This window comes from Pan troglodytes, chromosome 10, assembly GCF_028858775.2.
Source record: "Pan troglodytes isolate AG18354 chromosome 10, NHGRI_mPanTro3-v2.0_pri, whole genome shotgun sequence".
In the NCBI taxonomy this organism is placed as follows: Eukaryota; Metazoa; Chordata; class Mammalia; order Primates; family Hominidae; genus Pan; species Pan troglodytes.
In genome coordinates this window covers 69,380,865-69,401,388 of record NC_072408.2, presented here as the reverse complement: position 1 = coordinate 69,401,388, position 20,524 = coordinate 69,380,865, and the positions used below count along the sequence as shown (strand labels likewise).

At 41.2% G+C, this 20,524-nt stretch overlaps 1 protein-coding gene across 1 annotated transcript in view; it reads left to right on the top strand.

The window, feature by feature from the left end:
• The window catches only part of SSPN (sarcospan), a 119,455-nt gene that overhangs the window by 21,527 nt on the left and 77,404 nt on the right, over window positions 1–20,524 (top strand). The window lies entirely within an intron of this gene.

Below are 20,524 nucleotides of genomic sequence, written 5' to 3'. Positions count from 1 at the left end.
GGTGACATTAGGGAAATCCTGAGCTGAGGCAGGTAGGATGCAGAATGGGTACTTCAGGGGCCTGTAAAATGACTTTGCTAATTTAATTGCCAGTAATCAGGTAGGCATTTTGAACAGTTAGAAAGAAATACTTGACATATTGGCATGTGAAACAAATAGTTACATTTTTGTGATGTACCTTAAAACAGGGGTCCCTAACCCCCACAGCAGGAGGTGGGCGGTGGACATGCAAGTAAAGCTTCATCTGTATTTACAGCTGCTCCCCTTTGCTTGCATTGCCGCCTGAGCTCCATCTCCTGTCAGATTCTCAGGGGAGTGCAAAACCCTATTGTGAACTGCGCATGTGAGGGATCTAGGTTGTGTGCTTTTTATGAGAATCTAATGCTTGATGATCCATCACTGTCTCCCATCACCCCCACATGGGACCATCCAGTTGCAGGAAAACAAGCTCAGGTCTCCCACTGATTCTATATTATGGTGAGTTGTATAATTATTTCATTCTATATTACAATGTAATAATAATATAAATAAAGTACACAATAAATGTAATGCACTTGAATCATCCTGAAACCATCGCCACCACCCCAGTCTATGGAAAAATTGTCTTCCATGAAACTGGTCTCTGGTGCCAAAAAGGTTGGGGACTGCCGCCTTAAAACAAAGACTTGCTGATTTAAACAAATACTAGGGTAAGATCAATTATTTCTGCAAGTGATTTAGAATGCAGAACTTTGCCATGGTTTACCATAGCATAAAAATCAAATGCTGGCCACCAGGCTGTAAGGCAGGAACAAGTGAATCAAATGGAGTAAAAGACCCAGAAGAGAGTTTGGTGCCTAAACTAGGAGAGTTTTAAGATGTCTTATGTTACTGTAGCCCTAGTAATATCCATCCCTCCTATTCTTTCCTGTTTATCAACAAGGTAAGGCGTGGTTTTCATTCCCCCTGGCATGGTAACATTGTAGCATGTAACATATACATTCTGCGTCTCTCTTGGACTGTGAGCCTCTCAAGAACAGAGCTCAGTTTTTCCATTTTTCTGTATCAAACACAGAACAAGAGCATGCAATGAATAGGATACAACTTATGGCAATTATTGCAATATAAGGCAGATGTGAGCTCCAAGATAGTAGGAACTTTGCCATTTTTGTTTACCTCTGATTCTTCAAGACAGATACTGAGCTCGGTAAATATTTGTTGAAAGAATAGATGGTTTTGTAGCATGATTTTATATTATCTGACAAGTAGAATGGATCATCTACTAAATCTTTCTGTTTCTAGGGTCTCTGATTATATTATTCATAGTCTAAATTCATATTAAAAGTTATGACTTGGTCACTTTCCTCTGCCAATGCAGTATGAACTCTTGTTTATTTTTAAGTCAAAGTCTTATCACATCTACCTTTGTGTAACTGAAATAACTCAGACTTCACTGGCCAGATAGCATTGTTGTATTACGACTTCACCCCACCGCAAGTGGCAAAAACCAAATTCACATTAGCTGAAGCAGTGAGAGATTTTTGGTCTATGTAACCAGCTGAGGGAGGCAAGGTGACTGGACCTGCAGATGTGAACATCGTTAGCTGTCTTTCTTTCCAGCTCTCAAGTCAGGTTCCCTCTGCAAACGAGCTTTATTTTCTCAAGCCAGTTTCTTCCTCAAGACTTAACTGAGGTCGGGGATGGGGGCCTGCAGCTTTAAGGCCCATCTTCACCACTTTGTAACCAGAGAGAAGGGTTGATCCTTCCACCTTCGGTTCAAGAAAGGCTGGGAAACGACTCTGCGCAGCTCCTCTTGGGGCACTTGATCAATCACTGTGTCCTGGGAGGGCTGGTGAGGGGCTCTGATTCATCCAGTGTCAGGAATGGGCCCACCCTTATGGTTGGGGGTGAAGTGAAATGTGTGTCAATGGAATTGGGGAAAAGTACAGGGCAGACAACACAGTGGTGTCCACTATGCCTGGGACATTAGCATCGGTACCCTGTTAGGAGATGGCAGGACGTTCTGTCTCATACAGAGCCTCTGCCACTAATACTTCTGGGCATCCTCAAGGTGCCTCCAAGGATCCAAGGCTCAGTCTTGGTTTTCACTCTCGACTGTGAGTCCTGCAGTCTTGGACATGGGCATGCAATTCCGCTTATGAGGCAGGAATGGCGCCACCACCATGGCCTCAGATTGGGTACTGGTGGAGATGAGTACAATTCCATGTAGACAGAACTGGTATTCCGCCCTCGTGCCCCTCTGAGTAATGCTTCTCTTAGGAGCTAGGATGGAGAAGGCATAACAAGACTCCTCATGCCCTGTAAACTCATGGTACAGTTCACTGCTTTGGTGCTACAGCTGGCTGGGTCAGGACTTTGTGGACCCATGTACACATGTTCACCCATTGGCCACTTGGAGGCTGAAACCCTGTTCCTGTTCCTGTGTCAACCATTGCCCTCTCACATTAGCTGACATGGACCTTTTGCTGTCCTTGGAGCTGGAAGTTAGCCTTTCGTGATGTTGGCTAAATGACAACAGTGGTGCTGTACCGTAAATCCAGAGAAGCAATTGCCACCCACAAGAGACAAGTGAAGAGAAGGGTGGTGCCTTTCCCCCTGCATAGCAAAGTGGGGCAGGTGGTGGTGGTTCACCTTCTCCAAGTCAGACCTATCAAGTCTCCTCCAGAGTGTGCAACCTGCCGAGGCAGATGGCCTGAGATGGGATGGATTCATCATCACTTTCCAAGTTATGTGCAGATGGATGGTTACACTAGATACCCACGTTCTTAAGGTGATTTCTTGGAGCCCCCTCAGTCTCACCCTTGTTCTGACTCCTGTTGTGCCCATTTCCATGTAAGAGCGGTAAGGGACATTTATGCTGTTAAATTGTACCACCTAGAAGTGATTCTTTCCTATCAGTTGATTTAGTCATCTAATTCCTCAAAATACAGATTCACCTAAACTTTAGCATTAGTAGGAACAATACCCTCTCCACACCACAACTGGGACTCAACAGTTCAGTGTTTGAGTGATCCTTCAAACCTTGGCCTTCAGGCAAAGACAGGCAGATCACTTGAGGTCAGGAGTTCAAGACCAGCCTGGCCAACATGGCAAAATCCAGTCTCTACTAAGAATACAAAAATTAGCCAGGTGTGGTGGCATAGGCCTGTAATTCCAGCTACTCGGGAGGCTGAAGCAAGAGAATTGCTTGAACCAGGGAAGAGGAGGTTGCAGTTAGCCGATATCGGCCACTGCACTCCAGCCTGGGCGACAGAGCAAGGCTGTCTAAAAAAAAAAAAAAAAAAAAAAAGAAATCATTATTTCCCAACAATAAGGTCAATAAGCTTTAAAATTTAAGACTTGATTGATTCAACCAAAAAAGCAGTATTTATATTACATACTTTTACTTACAAACATACAAGGCTAAAATATAAGAATAAAGCTTCAATGTGCAGTGCAAGTTTATCCCACAGGTTTTAAAATGACTGATAGCAAGGATTCGGGTACCTGAACAAAGATTTCAGGTTGATAGGGTTTGACTCTTTTTCCAAGGATGCTCTTCAAAACATAAGCAAATTGATAAATACAAGTGGATGGGTAGAAGTAAGAGTCTTGCTTAATTCCAGTTTCTGGAAATATCCATATCTGAGCTTTAGCTCAGCCAAGACATCTTGTAACATATATAATAAAGCAATATGCAATGAAGCTAGGATCTGAGAAAATGAAAACGATAATTTTTGGGTTTTTTTTTTTTTTTTTTTTTGAGACAGAGTCTTGCTCTGTAGCCTAGGCTGTAGTACAATGGCATGATCTTGGCTCACTGCAACCTCCGCCTCCCGGTTCAAGTGATTCCCCTGCCTCAGCCTCCTGAGTAGCTGAGATTACAGGCATCTGCCATCATGCCCGGCTAATTTTTGTATTTTTGTAGAGATGGGGTTTTACCATGTTGGCTAGGTTGGCCTTGAACTCCTGACCTCAGATGTTCCACCCGTCTTGGCCTCCCAAAGTGCTGAGATTACCAGCGTGAGCCACCACCCCCAGCCCAGCAATAATATTTACACATGAAAAAAGGCATGGAGGTATTTTTTGATTACTACTTAATGCAACACCAGAAATTTCTGTGTGAGCAGAAACAACTATGAAAGATGCAGAACTTTTTTCTCCCCACTCTTCCTCTGCAAGCCTGACAATAGAAGACTTTTAAGGGAGCAAGTGCTTGCTTTTCAATTATCAGCCCCTGTCTATCGTCAAGTGAATGTGTGCAGAGCCACAGGTCCTATGGGTAGGTGGTTAGGTTGGTGTAGTTTGGGGGCAACAGCAAGGCTCTCAAAATATATGTGGGAGGGGGCAGCTGCATGTTTGTACCTCTGCATTTGCACTAATAGAATCTTCTTGTTAGAAATATTGTAGTTAAGACAACTTTTTGGAATTCTAGAATATATCTTAATATTTATTTAATGAATTTAATGCTTAATTTTATAAAACAGACATGGCCGGGGATTTTTAAGACAATTGGTAAGCTTATTCTATAGTCTGGAATTCTGTTTTATAAATTTCTGTCAAGGGAGGGACTCAAATAACTCATCTGTGGCTAGCAACCCATGAATTAACATGGGGCTCTTATTGAGGACCTATCTGCACAGGCCCTGCTGTCTTCCCATCCTCCTGCCAGCTGAGTGCCAGGCCATCTCCATGGCTGCGTGCAGCCTTACATGGAGGCTATTTTGGGGTGACTAGCTTCTTCCCCAGATCTGAATTGGGTGATTGGCCTGGAGTTATATTACTCTGAAGGAAATGAAGATGCTGCATTTTGTATTTTAGTTCTGGGCACTGATGGGGAGGAGATCTTAAATCGATTTGAATAAAATCTAGACAGTGAATAATCCTGTTGAATGCTTTAGAACTGAATTTTTGAGATAAAGATGAACAAGGCAGGCTTGTGTGATGATAAAGAACGGGCCAACATGATGTGCTGCTTTACAGAGTGGATGTAAGTGAAAAATTCAAGGCTTGGAGCAGGCCATAATTCCTCTACTTAACGTTTTACGATTTTGGCATCTTGCATTCTATAATATTTTAACCCAGTTTCATCTTGTTTCCGGCATGGTTTTCTAAAACTATGTCTGTATCAGGTGAAAACATGAACTCTAAAGATGGTAACATGGTGCATTTTTCTTTTTAAAAAAGCTTGCTTTATGATGAAATTCTCTCAGTTGTGCTTCTAGGTGACATTTCCATTCAGAAATGTCTTGAAAATAAATGAAGATGTTACGAGAATTACAGTGGACAAAATGCTGCATCTGACCCATCCTGACTGGCTAATCTAGCCCAATTACTGATCTCATCTGTATTATCACACTCTCAGATGTGCTAGGTGCCTCCCCCAACCTCCCCACGGCACACACACAAATGCCTGGATTTTTTAAAATCAGAAATTCTCTTTGTTCTCCAACATACATTATTCCTGTTTAAGGTTTTCAACTTGAAAAACTTCAAGCCATCTTGGATTTTAAAGTAATGGTAGATTTTTCTTCTGGAACATTTATCTTATGTGGAGAAGCACTTACTATAAATTGGTGAATGCAGAGCTTACTCCCTTTACCTGATGCAATAGATTTGATGAAGTTTCTATATTCCAACTCAACATCACTATGGCTTTTTGCTTGTGTTGCTGCGTTTGTAAACATTCAATAAAAGTCTACTTGTCTATAACTCTTGGGATTAGAAACGCTTAATTCCTTGTATTTGTATACATCTACCTTGTATTTGTATACATCTACAATTCCTTGCATTTGTATACATCTACCATACTGGTGATTTAGGGGCACTGTGAGAGCAAGAATTATTTTTAAAATTACCAAAGAAAGGTCAAATTCTGTCCCTAATGATTTCCATATTTAGCTCACTTTATTTGGGGGGCAAAAAATCAGCTTTAGAGCAGCCAAACGCCAGACTTGAAGCCCAGCTTCCCCTTTCCCTAGTGCTCCCCTGTGGCAAGTGACTTCACCTTTCTCAGCTTCATTCTACCCATCTTTCTCTTATCAATAATCATATCCAGCTTATAGATTTCTTGTGAGAGTTGAACAAGACAATAAATGTACATGTCTGGTGCATAATTTGTACTCAGTACCTGTTGCCTGCTATCCACGACAGCAATGAAAGCAATAATAATACCTTGGAAATAGTCTGCATGGAGCATGTGCTGTAATTTTTGTTAGCCAAATAATGGGAAAACCCATTACTCAATCACTACACCTTTTATTATACAGTTAACATATGTAGATTAGCACACATGTGCATACACACATCCACACATACTGCACCTGAAATTTTTTTTTAATTTTTTTTTAGAGCCTTTAAGGGAACCATGATGCACCTGAAATTTTTAAGGAGAGGTTCTAGAATTTAAATCCTTTTGTACATGTACACATATACTCACAAGGTCAATACTTCCTCACATCTTCTGAAAGGTAGGAAGAAACATGGGCACATAACTATGCTATATGGGGTACTGTCTCAAACTTGAAGATGTTTCTGGCCGACTGAACACCATCCTAACCTAGGGCACCCATGGTTTATAGCTTCTTCTTGATTGTGTCAGGAAGGGCTCAAGGCCAAGCTGACATTAGCCACAAGAAAGGAAGCACTTTGGAGAAAGCAGAAATGGGTTTGACTCCGGGGCAGCTCGGGGGTGCTTTATTTTGCCTCCCAGGTCTCACACAGCAGGCTTTCCACAAAACCTGGTAGCACCATCACACAGCTGGGTATTTTGACACTGAGAGCAAAGTTCAGTAAAAGGTTTCGCTAATGTGTATGCGATGCCCTCCCAAGTATGGCATCCTCACATTTCAGTCTCTTACCCAGTTAGAGTTTCACAGACTGATGCTATAAACTGGTTTAATTATTTTTTTCATTTAAGCTAATGATTTTATTTTCCCTGGAATGACTACATTGTTTTTTTGTCCTGTACATACAATTCATATATCCTTCAAAAAGAGCTCGTTTACAAGTGTGCTTTTAAAATGGAAGCCAAATGAAAAGCATTTTAAAATTTTTTGTGCAAATCCTTGTACATTTTTAATTTGGGGAGTCATCTGCATCATTATAATGTATTCGCTTACTAAAAAATATTTTAAGGGAAGCCCTTGAGACCCCACAGTTGAGAATATTTTGTCATAAAGCAGCATAAAGCCAAATGCTGTGAGTGCTAGTGGATTTTGGAAGGAGGCATAAGGCTTTTGATTTTTTTAGCCCTCTCTTAAGACCTGGAAAGGGACAGTCCTTACTGGGATTTGTGATGTATTCTGCAGGAGGATAATTTTGCCTCTGGGAAAGTCAGAGCCAGGCCAGAATCACTCCTGGGATTTTGAAGTCTGAAGTCACTTGTTTGGCTCTGCTCACTGGAGAACTCAAGAATGCTATTCATCGGCCAGTGTGAACAGTGGTTGAGAAATGACTTGCTGTAACAATCATTTCCAGAATTTTTTGAGATACAGAAATTCTTCTGCACTGCTTTTCAGACACTGGAATGGCACATTTTGGTGGGGTTTTCAGGTGGAACTTAGGGGAAAAAAAGGGGCAAGTCTATATTTTAATATTTCTATGACTGTTCCTTCTCTCAAAGAACTCTTGAGTGCCCTGTTAGTCTTTTGAACAGGTTTCCTTGGGAAAAAAAATTGTGCTATAATGCCAGCATGAGATCAGCTTTTGTTAAAATACCCAGGCAAAACCACCAAACATTGCTAAATCCTTTTGGAGAGGCTAGAGAGAAACTGAAGGAAGTTACAGTACATTGCAAAATATTTAGATTAGAACTGGCATTATTTCCCTATTTAGATCTCTTCTCAACCATAAAAAAAAAAAAATCACATACATTGTGTTATTTTTCTCTTGCTGTTACCCAGCACAACTGCCCCCTTAAAATCCTCAATTGGGTCCTAAGCTTTTCTGAGGCACCCTTTCACATACATTTTTTGCTATTGCAATGAAAAACAAATCATTTATTCATTCAACACTAAATACCTAGTGTGTGTCAGGCACTATTCAGAGTTCTTGGGAGTAAATCAGTGAACAAACAGACAAAGCTCCCTGCCCCCATGGAGCTTGCAGTTTAGCTCATGCAGAGGATCTAATTTACCTGTGCATGACAAGACTTGACCCTCAGCATGCATAAAGGTTACCGTGGTCCAGGGGGATCTAGTACAAATTTTTTGTAACAGGGCTGCAGAATTTACTAACACACTATGCCACATGTAGAGAAAAAAAATATATCTTAAAATTTTGTCCATACCTGGTCTAATCTTCCTCATGTGCCCCTGTGTGGTAGAAAATAAAAACAAAACAAAGCAACTAGAATTTTTCTCATCCAATGCGGTAATTTAACCATTGCTTTTGGATAATGCTTAGTCCCTAGATTGAAAGAGAGAAGGAGGGGAAAGAGATGTCACACCAGATAATACTTTTGAATTCTGAAAGAAGAATTTCTCAATATTTTGTGCTATTCATAATTCAGTGACTACAAACACAATACACTTTTAAGTCTAATCTGCATTATTGACATTTCCCTCATCATTTTCTTCATTCTAGGCAATCAACAAAACAGTAAGTGAGGAAGCCCTGATCTGTCACATTTGCTCTTTTCCATGGTATAAATACTCCCACCGTGGCTAATTTAAAGCAACCGATGTGAGGCCACTGCTTGCAGGAAAGATATGCACCAGCTTACCATTATGTAATATTTCCACCAAACAGATATGTAACCATCAATAACCTCAAGATCATAGATAACAATAAAAATGTAGTATAAGTAAAACAATTAGGAAGTGATAAGTTTTAGGCATGTGTTACTTTTGCCTAATATAATTTATTTAATTATAAATTTATAACATTTAATTTTTAATAATGGCTATGTTTAGCAACTGGCTTGCAAAATTCCTGAAAATTTAAGAACTGGCTCTCAGAAGTCACTATGTCAGGGCAAAACCATAGTAATTATAAATGCCATCTCTCTTTCCCTTATCACTGTATTTTAATCCAACAGCCAATCATGCAGACTCTACCTCCAAAACATATCTTGACCACTTCCCTACTGCAACAGTAGTTCTCATCACCTTCACTGCTCACCTGTATCCCTGCAATAGCCTCTAGTTGTTCTCCCTGGTTCATTCCTTATCTGTGTCTCATAGTCCACTCTCCACACAGGAGCCAGTCATATTTTTAAAATGTATGTACCATATCACTTCCCATCTTAAACCCTTCAACGTCTTCCTGTTGTTCCTAGAAGAAGACTCAAGCTCTTACCATGCCCAATAAGGGCCTATCTTATCTGGCTGCAGCCTCCCTTCCAACTTCATCTTGCCATTGTCTGACTTAGCACTTCATTCCAGCCATGCTGGCCATCTTTATTTTCCTAAAACACACCTGTTGTGTAGCTGCCTCTGGGCCGTAGCACTTGTTCCCTCTGCCAGGAGTGCTCTTCCCCCACAGCATTCCAAGGCTGGCTCCTTCTCGTTGTTCAGGTTCTAGCTGAAGTATCAACTCCTAAAAGAAGTCTGTCCTGTTTTATCTAAAGTAAGCCCCATTGCCCATATCACCACTCTCCGTCATATTCCCTTGTTCTCAGAAACTCAGGCAAATTACTTAGCCTCTAAAGCTCAGTTTTCTCATTTGTTAAATGGAAGTAACTGTAGTACACATTTCTCATAGGGTTGTGAGGATCAAACGAGTTAATATATGTAAAGCACTTTGAACCCTACTTGGATCTTATTAAGCACTATCTATGTAAGTTTCGCTGCTAATATTATCATCATCATTTTTATTGAAGTATTATTATAATCTTCATTATTATTGGAGTATTCAAAGTACCTATCACTGTCTAAGAGTATTTTATCTATTTGTTTTCTTATTTCCTTTCTCCTCTCCTGGAATTTGAGCTCCATGAGAGCAGTGACCTTGAATGACTCATGCCCTGCTGTGTTCCATCACCTAGAATAGTGCCTGCCACACACTAAGTACTTAAATATTTTTTGAATGAATGTGTGCATAAATGAATAAACAGAAGAACTGGCGGTGACACCATTCTGAGCCTTGGTTTATTTTTAGAAAATGTGATTACAGAGGCTTGCAGTCAGTGTGGTTGGAAGGGCACAACCGTTTTTGTAGGTGGTGGAACTTCTGGACTCGTTGCATGTCTGCAAGGTCTTCCACGAATTCTGGGTTCTTGTCCTTCTTGAGTGCTGAGTAGCTGATATCCCAGTGCTCCCAATCATCAGGAATATTGTGGCTATGCTTGGTTCTCATAGTAAAGTCTAAGTTGGGAGAACTGGTAGTTTATGGTCCCTCCTGATGGATGAGCCCAGAAACAGAACTATGAGCTACGATTCCTGAAGCAGCCAAGGGCAAGGAAGTCCAGTGCCTCTGAACATTTGTTCTGCTCAATGAAAGAACTCAGTCATGGGGTACCCCTTGTGGAAAAACTTGGAGTAGCCTCAGAAAGACTTTCATCCTTCACTTTTGTAGTGGTTACATTTAGAGCAGATATGTGCAAAAAAACCTATGGCAAAAACCTTATCTTGGGCGTACTTCTCTTGAACCCGAGCAGTTACTCAAAAAGGTACTATGAAAAGGCCCATTTCTATATTTTTCACTTTTCATTTAGGTCCCTGATATGTCAAAAGATGACAGGGATCATGAAGATTTTCTGTAACTCACCCTTGGTTGGTCTGGAATACCAAGCTGCTTTACTCTACAGTGAGCTTTTTGAGGACAGACCATGTGTGTTATTCACCATTGCACACTGAGTACCTAGCTCAGAGCCTTGCACTGAGCAATAACCTATAGATGCAAGATAGATTTCCATGTTCAGATCAACACTGCATTAGAGTATGACACCTGAAATCTTAGCAGCAGGGCCTTGGTGAAACTCTGTAGAGTTTCAGGGGGATCCTCCTTGCCTCCTTCACCAATTCCTCTTAAGGGGCACTAAGCAGAAAGGAGACAGGCTTTGGAATCAGACAAATGTGGCTTCAGGTTCTGGCACTAGTTAAATGACTTAGGGAATGGCTAATTAACTGACCTTGGGAAAGTTACTTAACCTTTCTAATTTATAAAATGGGAATAAAATGGTACCTATAAAGATTAACTGAGATAAGTAGGTAAACATTTCAGCTGAGAACTCAGTATCCACTGTACATTCGATTATTGTTAATATGAATCTTGTGGAGTGTTTTCTGTTTGTGTACGATCAGAATGCAGATTAAGGGGCAGAGAGGTCTAGGGCAGAGTAGAATTGGGCCCAGTAACATGGTGCCACATCAGATCCTGGACCAGAATTATATGAGAAAGTAGTGGGGTTTGGGCCCAGGGTTTGAGGGATGGTGATGGTAGTGTATGGTGAGGAAGCTGGGCATGACAGTGTAATGACAGAGAAAACAATCTGTGGAGCTCAGGATAGATTAATTTTTATAATGGGAAACTGTATTAGGAGTGATATCTAGATCTCTATCAGACTGCTAGAGGACATCTATTCTTTATTGAATATCGACTTTTTAGGGGAAAAAAAGCAAAACCATGTTCTATGAATATCAAATGAGAAGAACTTGTCAGTTGGCTGCTTTTAAAGTTATAACTAGTGTATTCGTGGTATACAGCAAGGCCATTGGGTAACACCTCTTTCTTCTTAAATTGGGTAAATGAAATAATAGTGAATCACAAGTTAAAGTTACTTGTCCAGACTGATCAGGGAAGGGTGAATTAGAAGATGAGAGGGTGAAAATTAAAGAAGAAACAATTACCAACACAGAAAGGAGGGCCGCAGATGACAAAGATGGGAGCACATATCTGAAAATGGAAGGGGATGGTGTTATGGACAGAGGAAAAGAGCGAAAGTTCATCAAACCTTCAACAACATAAAAGTGACGCTCACTTTACCCTTAAATGGTAATGACACACAACCTGAAAGCTTCAAAAGCAATAGGTATATTAACATTTAAAAAAGAGTCTTTAGGCACCTCAGTAATAGACTGATGACCACTGGTTGGTTTTGTTAATATGTGTGTAGGCCAGAGAGTAATTTGGCGGAAAGAGGAAGAGTTAATCTGAAAGAGGAAATTTGAAGTTAGAAGAACATGAAGGCAAATCATTCATGATAAATGTGAAGGAAAGAGCAAGATTTAATAATGAATCAGGGGGACAAAAAATAGAGCTAACATTAATGGCCACTTATTGCACATGAAGCCCACTTTGCTAAGCTTTTCCCAGGTACCATTGCATTGTTACCACAGCAACCTGTGCGGTGAGCCCTGTTGTTAGCCCCAGTGAACAGGGCAAGTCAGAAGTTTCCTTGTGATGGAGCTGGCAGGTAGAGGATCTGAGTTCTGAACCTCACCTCTCTCAGACAAAAGCTCCTGTGTGTAACCATTCAGCTGAAGTGCTTGCTCAAAGGGCTGAGAAAAGATGATGAAGAAGATTGGGAGGGGATTGAGAAAGAAAAGTTCAAAGAACTTTGATGGTAAAGAATCTTAGAATGAAAGTAAGACATGACAAAGAACAAAAGGAAGAAAGCATATCTAAAGGAGTAAGAAAATTAATATTTGTTGGCCACCTTATGTGATTAAGATGCACAAATATAATCTCCTTTAGTTCACACCAGAACTCCGTGAAGTAGATATGACTTCCGTTTACACAGATGAGGAGATACAAGTTCAGAGAAGTCACCGTTAATCACGTAGCTCACAAATACCAGAGCCAGGATTAGAACCGCTGTCTGCAGCGTTAGAAAGCCCACAGTATTTTCATTCGAACTTGGGAAAGGAAGTGCTAAGCCTGGGTGTGAGGGAGCAGAGATGGCATCTACCTCGAATGGTGGGGTAAAGATGCAAATAAAGCATGACTAGAAAGACAAAAAGGGGAAATGAGAAAGGGAGGACCACAGAGTGATAATTAGCCTCACACCACCTGTTTTTGCTTTGGCTGAAGAGGTCCCTCATCAAGGCTGAGTAACAAAGCAACCGAGTAGCTCAGAAAGGCCCGCGGATTCTTCCACTGGTCGTCGCCTGGAATGTTCACTGACAGTGAAACATGTGATGTGGAGAAACCCCTGACAATGACAAGAAAGATTCCAGACAATTGACACATTGCTGACTGTGACGGAAGTTTCATAGAAAATGATTTTTAGAAGGGACAAATATAGAGAGCAGCTCAGGAAGACACACTCTGTAAAGGTGGTTGGCAGGAAGTACGGTTGCTGTAGAGGACACAGCGAGACATAGCTGGACGTGAAAAACAACCCTGTGAGGCTTATAGCATAGGTTTGTGTATCACCCTTTTGCATATGAGGAAACTGGCCCATAGCATTTGAGGACTTGCCTGTGGTGCCTGAGTTTTAGAATCCAGGTGTCTGACTCCAAATCTAGTGTGCGGAACACTGTACCATTTTCATTTAAACAAATATATTTCTATTGGTAAATTTGAGGTATCATGTATTGGGGGAAAAGCTTTAGAGCAGGGATCTTTACTTTGTTCTATACAGGTAGCTCTTTTCAGATGCTTTTTCATGTTTAGTAAAAACAACTCTGCTCTCCAGATGAATGGCATTCAGCTCCGTCTTGTTAGTGCTGTTTTGTTTGTGGTAGCGTTTTCCAGGTGCAGATTCATAGCACCTTAACTTTGTATTGGCTAATAATTAACAAAAGTGGCTGCTGACTTCACTAAGTGATTGCAGATTTTACTGCAAGTTCTTTCGTTTGCAACTGTCTAGGATACAATGATCATGTGGAAGGCAGTTCTTTGATGGCTAATTCTATACCATTAATAAAGTAAACTGACTACTGGGAAATACATTCTCATTCTTGGACCCTGGAGTCTTGGTTTTATACATAAGCATTTCTGAGTAAATTGGAGTGAATTAACTTTGGTCCATTTAAACTGGGTCAACTCATCCTCAGGCCTACAAAAATTCACACTGGATATACTGTACTCACAATTATCAATGCCACACTGACACTCTCAGGATGTTCAGATGACTAAATTTTGCTTCTTTTAAAAAAAAATCTGGGAGAATTCTCACACATACCCAGACTTTTGCGCTAGGCTGAAAACACTAGAAATAATGGTCAAGGTGACTTTGAAGTTCCTGTTAATTGTGTCTAGACACTTCATGGCTATATTCTATACCCCTGCTTTATTCTGCTCTGACAAAATTAATATTTCCCAGTTTTTGATTAGATTTAAGTGACTCAGTGATACTATGGCAACCCTAAACTATGGGACAAAAATCAATGTCTTAACCATTATATGGCCTCTTTATGAAGAAATCAGCTATTTCTTGGTTCCAGATGGGCAATGTGCTCATTTTTCCTTTTAACATTTTATTTAGGATTTGAAGTATTTTTATAGGGAAAACCCCACAAATCTCATTATCTACCTTATGACCTGTGGTAAAGTAATCATAAAGAAGCAATTACTTTTGTCTTTTTTTTTTTCCTTAGATTACCAAATCCGAGGCAACTAGAAATGGCGAATAGGTTTTGTTTTAGGAGGCAGAAAATATGTTGCTTTTAATTATTTCAAAAGACACAAGTAGGATATTAATTCATGTAGCTTGATGTGATGATCTTAAATGCTAACTCCTATGCATTGTTCAGCTCTTTCCCACTTCATCATGTATTTTTCTTTTTTTCTGTTTTTCCTTTTTCCTTCCTTCTTTCTTTCTTTTCCTCCCTCCCATCCTTCCTTCCTTTCTTTTCTTTCTCTGTCTTCCTTTCCTCCTCCCTTCTTTCCTTTTCCTTTCTTTCTGATTCATTTGAATTTGTGAATCCTTACTTCCCACTATGGGCATTTCCTCCCCATAATATGTCAGCGTAGGGGCCTAGCCTGCCCAAGTTCTGTAAACAGACTCAACCTTCCTAGCCACATCCATCTCCCCAGACAACAACCTGGTAGGAACTGAGAAGGCTTGACTGCTTGGTCATGGCACCTCAGGCTCTGAGTGACGGGAACTCCTACCACCTGCATTACAGGATCTGCAGGAAGTCCCTCTGATTTTGCTGGTCGACTCTGAATAGTCTGCAGCAATTCTTTTGAAAACCAGAAGAGGCAGATGGGTCCTGGCTGGGGAAGGCTGGGTAGAGGGTTGCTGCACACACACAGCTGAGGTGCCTCAGGGCAGGGCTGCTCCTGCAGCAGACCCCTGGAACCCCTTTTAGCTTTGTGTCTAAGACTCTCTGGCTTGCCAGCTGCACACAGTGGTTCTTTTAAAGCAAGGTGTTGTGAGTCTCAGCTGAATGCTAGTACAAGGTTGGCCTCACACCATGGGCAGGACATTGGCTACCTGCTCTTGCCAGTAGAGCCCATTGTGTGGTCAAGCTCAGAGGCACAGAGGAGGAGATCTGGGGTCAGGATACCTTCCAATGTGACTGACAGCAGCAGAGACAGCTGGTCAGGAGCTAGGTTAGGCCATGCTCTCCTTTGCCCTGTTGCTTTTCATTAAGACTCCTCATGGGCACAGCAGCCATGTGACCAGCTCTGGGGTCAGGAAAGGGACCTCTGCCCATGGCTGGAGGCTGGCTCTACTCAGCCCTGGCCAGGCTGGATGGGGAGAGGAGGTGGAGCTGCCTGGAGTGCAGAACCAGCCATGGGTTGTGACAGATTGACAGAGGGTGAAGGGCTGAGAGGTGTGACCCTGCTGGGACACGTCCTGGGCAGAAGAAGGGGTCATCTAAGGCCACAGAGGGGCCCCAAGGCAAACTCTCTGCCCAGCGAATTAATTTAGTCATGCAGGCAGGAGTTTGGTTAATACCCTAGAAACAATGGTGGGAAAAACGAGTAAACTGGAACAGGCAGGGAAGATGCCTAGGCAGCATGACCAGACTAAAGATTGGCCACCAGAAGAACATCAGGAGAGCCCATAGTGTCCTGGAGGTCTGGAAAGATGGGTTGTGTGCACTCAGATGAAGATCCCACAGGTGGGGCAGGTAGAACAGTGCAAGGGGGATGCCCCACTGAGCCATCACTGATTCTGTCTTTCTGGATGATGGCAGAAGCTGTTCCAGGGTGGCTCATGTTTTAAGAAGTAGAATTCAATCTGCACCCATTCATGAGAATGGTTATGTTTACAAAGGCAGAAGGGCTGATGTGTGAATGCAGGAATAGGTATGATTTTTTAATATTCATCTCCAGAGGACAGAATCCCAAATGGAAGCAGAACCTACAAAGAGGCAGATGTTGGCTGAATGAAAAAAAATAAAAATAAAAACAAAAAGCCCACCTCTAGCATTCCAGTGGCAGCAAATGCTCCCTGAGTGGCCTCCTGAGTACCAAGCCCAGTGCCTGGGAGACAGTATCCATTCATTGAATGGGTAAATGAATGGATGGCCCTTGATCAGGATCCCTTGTTAGAGAAGGGATCCTCTCTATAAGAGTCTGGACCATGAAGGGGATTGGCTGTGACATCTGCCTCTTGATGAGCATTTGTAGATGATTCTGCAGGTCTGGGTGAACCTGTTCCTTGAAGCACTATCAGCCACTGAGGGCAAGACTGGGAAATTTCAGCACAAAGGTCTGGGGAGTGGAGAAGGGGTGAGAAGCTGGAACCAGATCTGTCCTGGTTGGAGCAGGCACTGCACTGTTTGGTCCAGGCTACAAGAGATAGGTAGAACTCTATTTTCAAAGAGAGAATCCAATAGCATAGGGTGACTCTGTCTATGATATTTAATATTTGATCAAGATAAAGAAAATAGGAAAATGCCCTTGTGTACAAATTAACACTTATTTTATATTCCTCATTTACCCCTGTCCCTCCAAATGGCCTTTTGCTCTTAAATGGGCTTCCAATTTATTTTTAAAGTCAATTTACATTTTTTCTTTGCAGGTCTAAGTAATCACTGCAATCTGAACATACAGATAACATCAGTGTGTTAGGTTTCAAGAGAAATCACTCTGCTATTTTACAATAACAGCCAGGGCAAACTTATCTTTACATCAAATGCTGTCAGTCACTTTGAAAAATTATGCAAGCAGCAATATTCAATATAAACAATATCAACATATGTGGAGTGTGTGAATTTTTCCTTTGTAGGATACAATTTGTCTATGGTAGTTCTTGAACCATTTTTCTTCCTTACTCATAACCTGCTATCACCCTAGTCTCCCTTATCTACTATCTTGACTGCTACCACCCATGTCAGAACCACTATTATCTCTCATCTTATCCTAAGAGCCTCATGAAGCCCTCTTTCCCTCTTCAGCCTATTCCTAACACAGCAGTGTGAGTGAGCATTTAAAAAAATCAAAGTCGACTGGGCATGGTGGCTCACGCCTGTAATCCCAGCACTTTGGGAGGCCAAGGGGGGACAGATCACTTGAGGTCAGGAGTTCGAGACCAGCCTGGCCAGCATGGTGAAACTCTGTCTCTACTAAAAACACAAAAATTAGCTGGGCATGGTGGCATTCATCTGTAGTCTTAGCTACTCAGGAGGTCTAGGCAGGAGAATCGTTTGAACCCAGGAGGCAGAGGTTGCAGTGAGCTGAGACTGTGCCACTGCACTCCAGTCTGGGTGACAGAGCAAGACTCTGTCTCAAAAAAAAAAAAAAAAAAATCAAAGTCATGTCTTGCCTGTCTTCCCTCTGCTTAAAACCTTGCATGGCTTCCATTTTACTGACAGTAAAATTCAGAGTATTGACTGAGGTCTACACAGCCCTTCATGATCAGTTTCTACCCCTCTTACCTATAATCTCCTCCTCTGTTTCTTTGCCCTCACTCCATTCTACCCATATGGCCTGCTTGCTGTTTTTTGAACCCACCAGGTACCTATGCCCGAGGGTCTTGGCTTTAGCTCTCTGCCTGGAGCAGTCTTCCCAATGGCATCCTCTGGGTTCACTCCATCTCTTCAAGTCTTTGCTCAACTCTTTGCCTGCCCTGCCCCGTCGAATTCTGCAATTTAGCGCCCACCACTGTACTCCTGATCCCCCTTAATTGGCTCTACTTTTTTCCTTCTTCCTCATCGCTTATCATTTCTTAACATACTTTATGATTTACTTATTTATTACATTTATTATTTATTGTTAGCATCCCCAAATTAAATGTAAACTACACAAGGTCAGGGTCTCTCTTCTGCTCAAGTGCCTAGAACAGTGGTTCCCCAATCTTTTTGGCACCAGGGACCAGTTCCATGGAAGACACTTTTTCCAAAGACATGGTGTGGGGGATGGTTTTGGGATGAAACTGTTCCAACTCCCATCATGAGGTATTAGTTAGATTTTCATAAAGAGCACAACCTAGATTCCTCGCATGCGCAGTTCACAATAGGGTTCATGGTCCTATGAGAATCTAATGCCACCACTGATTTGACAGAAGTGGGAGCTCAGGCAGTAATGCTCACTCACCAGCCGCTCATCCCATGCTGTGCGGCCCAGTTCCTAACTGGCCATGGATGGGTACCAGTCCGTGGCCCAGGGGCTGGGGACCAGTGGTCTAGAATAGCATCTGGCACTTAATAGGTACCTAGTCCATATTATTGAATGAGGAAGTGAATAAATGAATGTTTTTAGTGCATATTTTGTCATCCAAACCTTTATCATTAATCTGTGAAACATATCACTGGCCAGTCCATTTGGTCAACTCCTCATTTATTCTTTGGGTACCTGTTGCTATAGAATTTGATCATTTTATATGCAAATAATATCAGAACTCCTTTTTTTGTTTTAACTTGAGAAAAATTATTACCAGATTCACCTATGCAGTTAAACATTTTTCTTTTTATAGTTCATCCAGCTCAACAGGGCTTCAAGATAGCCCCTGAGCCAGTCTTTCTTTTAGGTAAATGAAGTTCCAAACTTTCTGACACATTTGCTATTCTTATCCTCAGTAGACTGTTAATAACATGAGCTCCTTCTGCTGATAAATTTGTGGCTCTCCTACTTTAACTTAAGCCCTTATTTATTCTGTCTAGACATGGATAACTGGTTACTAGAGACCTCTTCCCCAGTAGCCCTTCATGGAGCTGAGGAAAGTAAAGCTAACCTTCAGCATTTTGGTCTATCAATGAAACCACTCCAATATCGTTAACTTTCACCAGGGGACATACTTTTTATTTTGAAACCTGTAACTTTAGTGAGTAAACTTCACGGCATGCAAATGTGTACTACAACAATTTAATGAATGAAACAATTTACTAAAGCTCAAATTTAAAGTGGTGAGCAAGGATTGCCTTTATAAGGAAACCATAATATAACTTGGTTTAAAGAGTTTTGTTTGGTTAAAGGAGTAAAATTTTCATGACAGAAGGAGAAATCCCATTAAGATACAACTTCAAAACAATCTGAAAGCTTGGGAAGATAAGTTAATATGTTGCCTGAAAAATTATATGAATATAGAGTAATACCCAAATTAAGTTGATGAATTGGTAGAAGGACGTTTAACTAGACCTGACGAGAAGTTAGGAGAAGAGGATTAGGCAGATTCAAACACAGTATGCTTCAAGACGTGCGTGCGTGCGTGCGTGTGTGTGTGTGTGTGTGTGTGTATGTGTGTGTGTGTATGTGTGTGTGTGTGTCTGCTAATGAAGAGAACAAGAAAGCATGGGGTTTTAGACCTCAGAACTTTGCATGCAAATGTGGCCACAGCTCACACCATAAAGAACTGAAAGCAGTCCTTTCTTGAAAGAGGGAAGGTTTAGACCTGAATGGACTAAGAGTTAAATGTGGCGTGGGGAGTAAGACACAATGTTTTTCTTAAGAAGGCAATTAATACCTTCTCTATAATAAGTAGTAATCAATTGTTAAGGTACTCTGAAATGTCTCTGAAGCCTCAGAACCAGAACAGGTAAAATTGGGTGAATGTCTAGCACAAGAATAAGTGAGTAAACATTTTCCATTTGTTTTAGTCTGTTTGTGCTGCTCTAACAGATTACCTAAGATTGGGTAATTTATAAAGAATAGAAATTTATTTCTCACAGTTCTAGAGGCTGGGAAGTCCAAGATCAAGGTGCCAGCATCTTCTGAGGGCCTTCTTGCTGTGTCGTCACATGGCAGAAGGCAAAAAGGCAAGTGAGAACAGAAGAGTAAGGTAGTTAGGTAGCTGAATGCATCCTGAAGCCTCCTTTAAAAGGACATTAATCTCATTAAGAGGGAGCAGCTGTCATGGCTTATTCACCTCTTAAAGGCCCCATCTCTTAATATTATCACATTGGCAATACCTGAATTTTAAAGGAAATTAAGTTTCAACATGAATTTTGGAAGAGATAAAGACATTCAAACCATGGGTTTATAATTCTTTAAATACTGATATGTTATATCTTATATAATTTAGATTAAAAATCAATAACATTATGTCTAGTATTCAACAAATTTAAATTACTAGTGAACTCCACTGTGCTAAACACTAAGGCCACCAAGGTGAGCAAAAGCAGTCCCTGCTGTCAAGAAGCTTAGAGGACAGAGGAATGTTCAATCATAGTATATATCATTTGAATGTTTATCTTAATAAAGAAATAAAACTCAGAAGTAGATGGCCTGCACATTAATGTAGTTAATCTTAAATCTCAGGTCT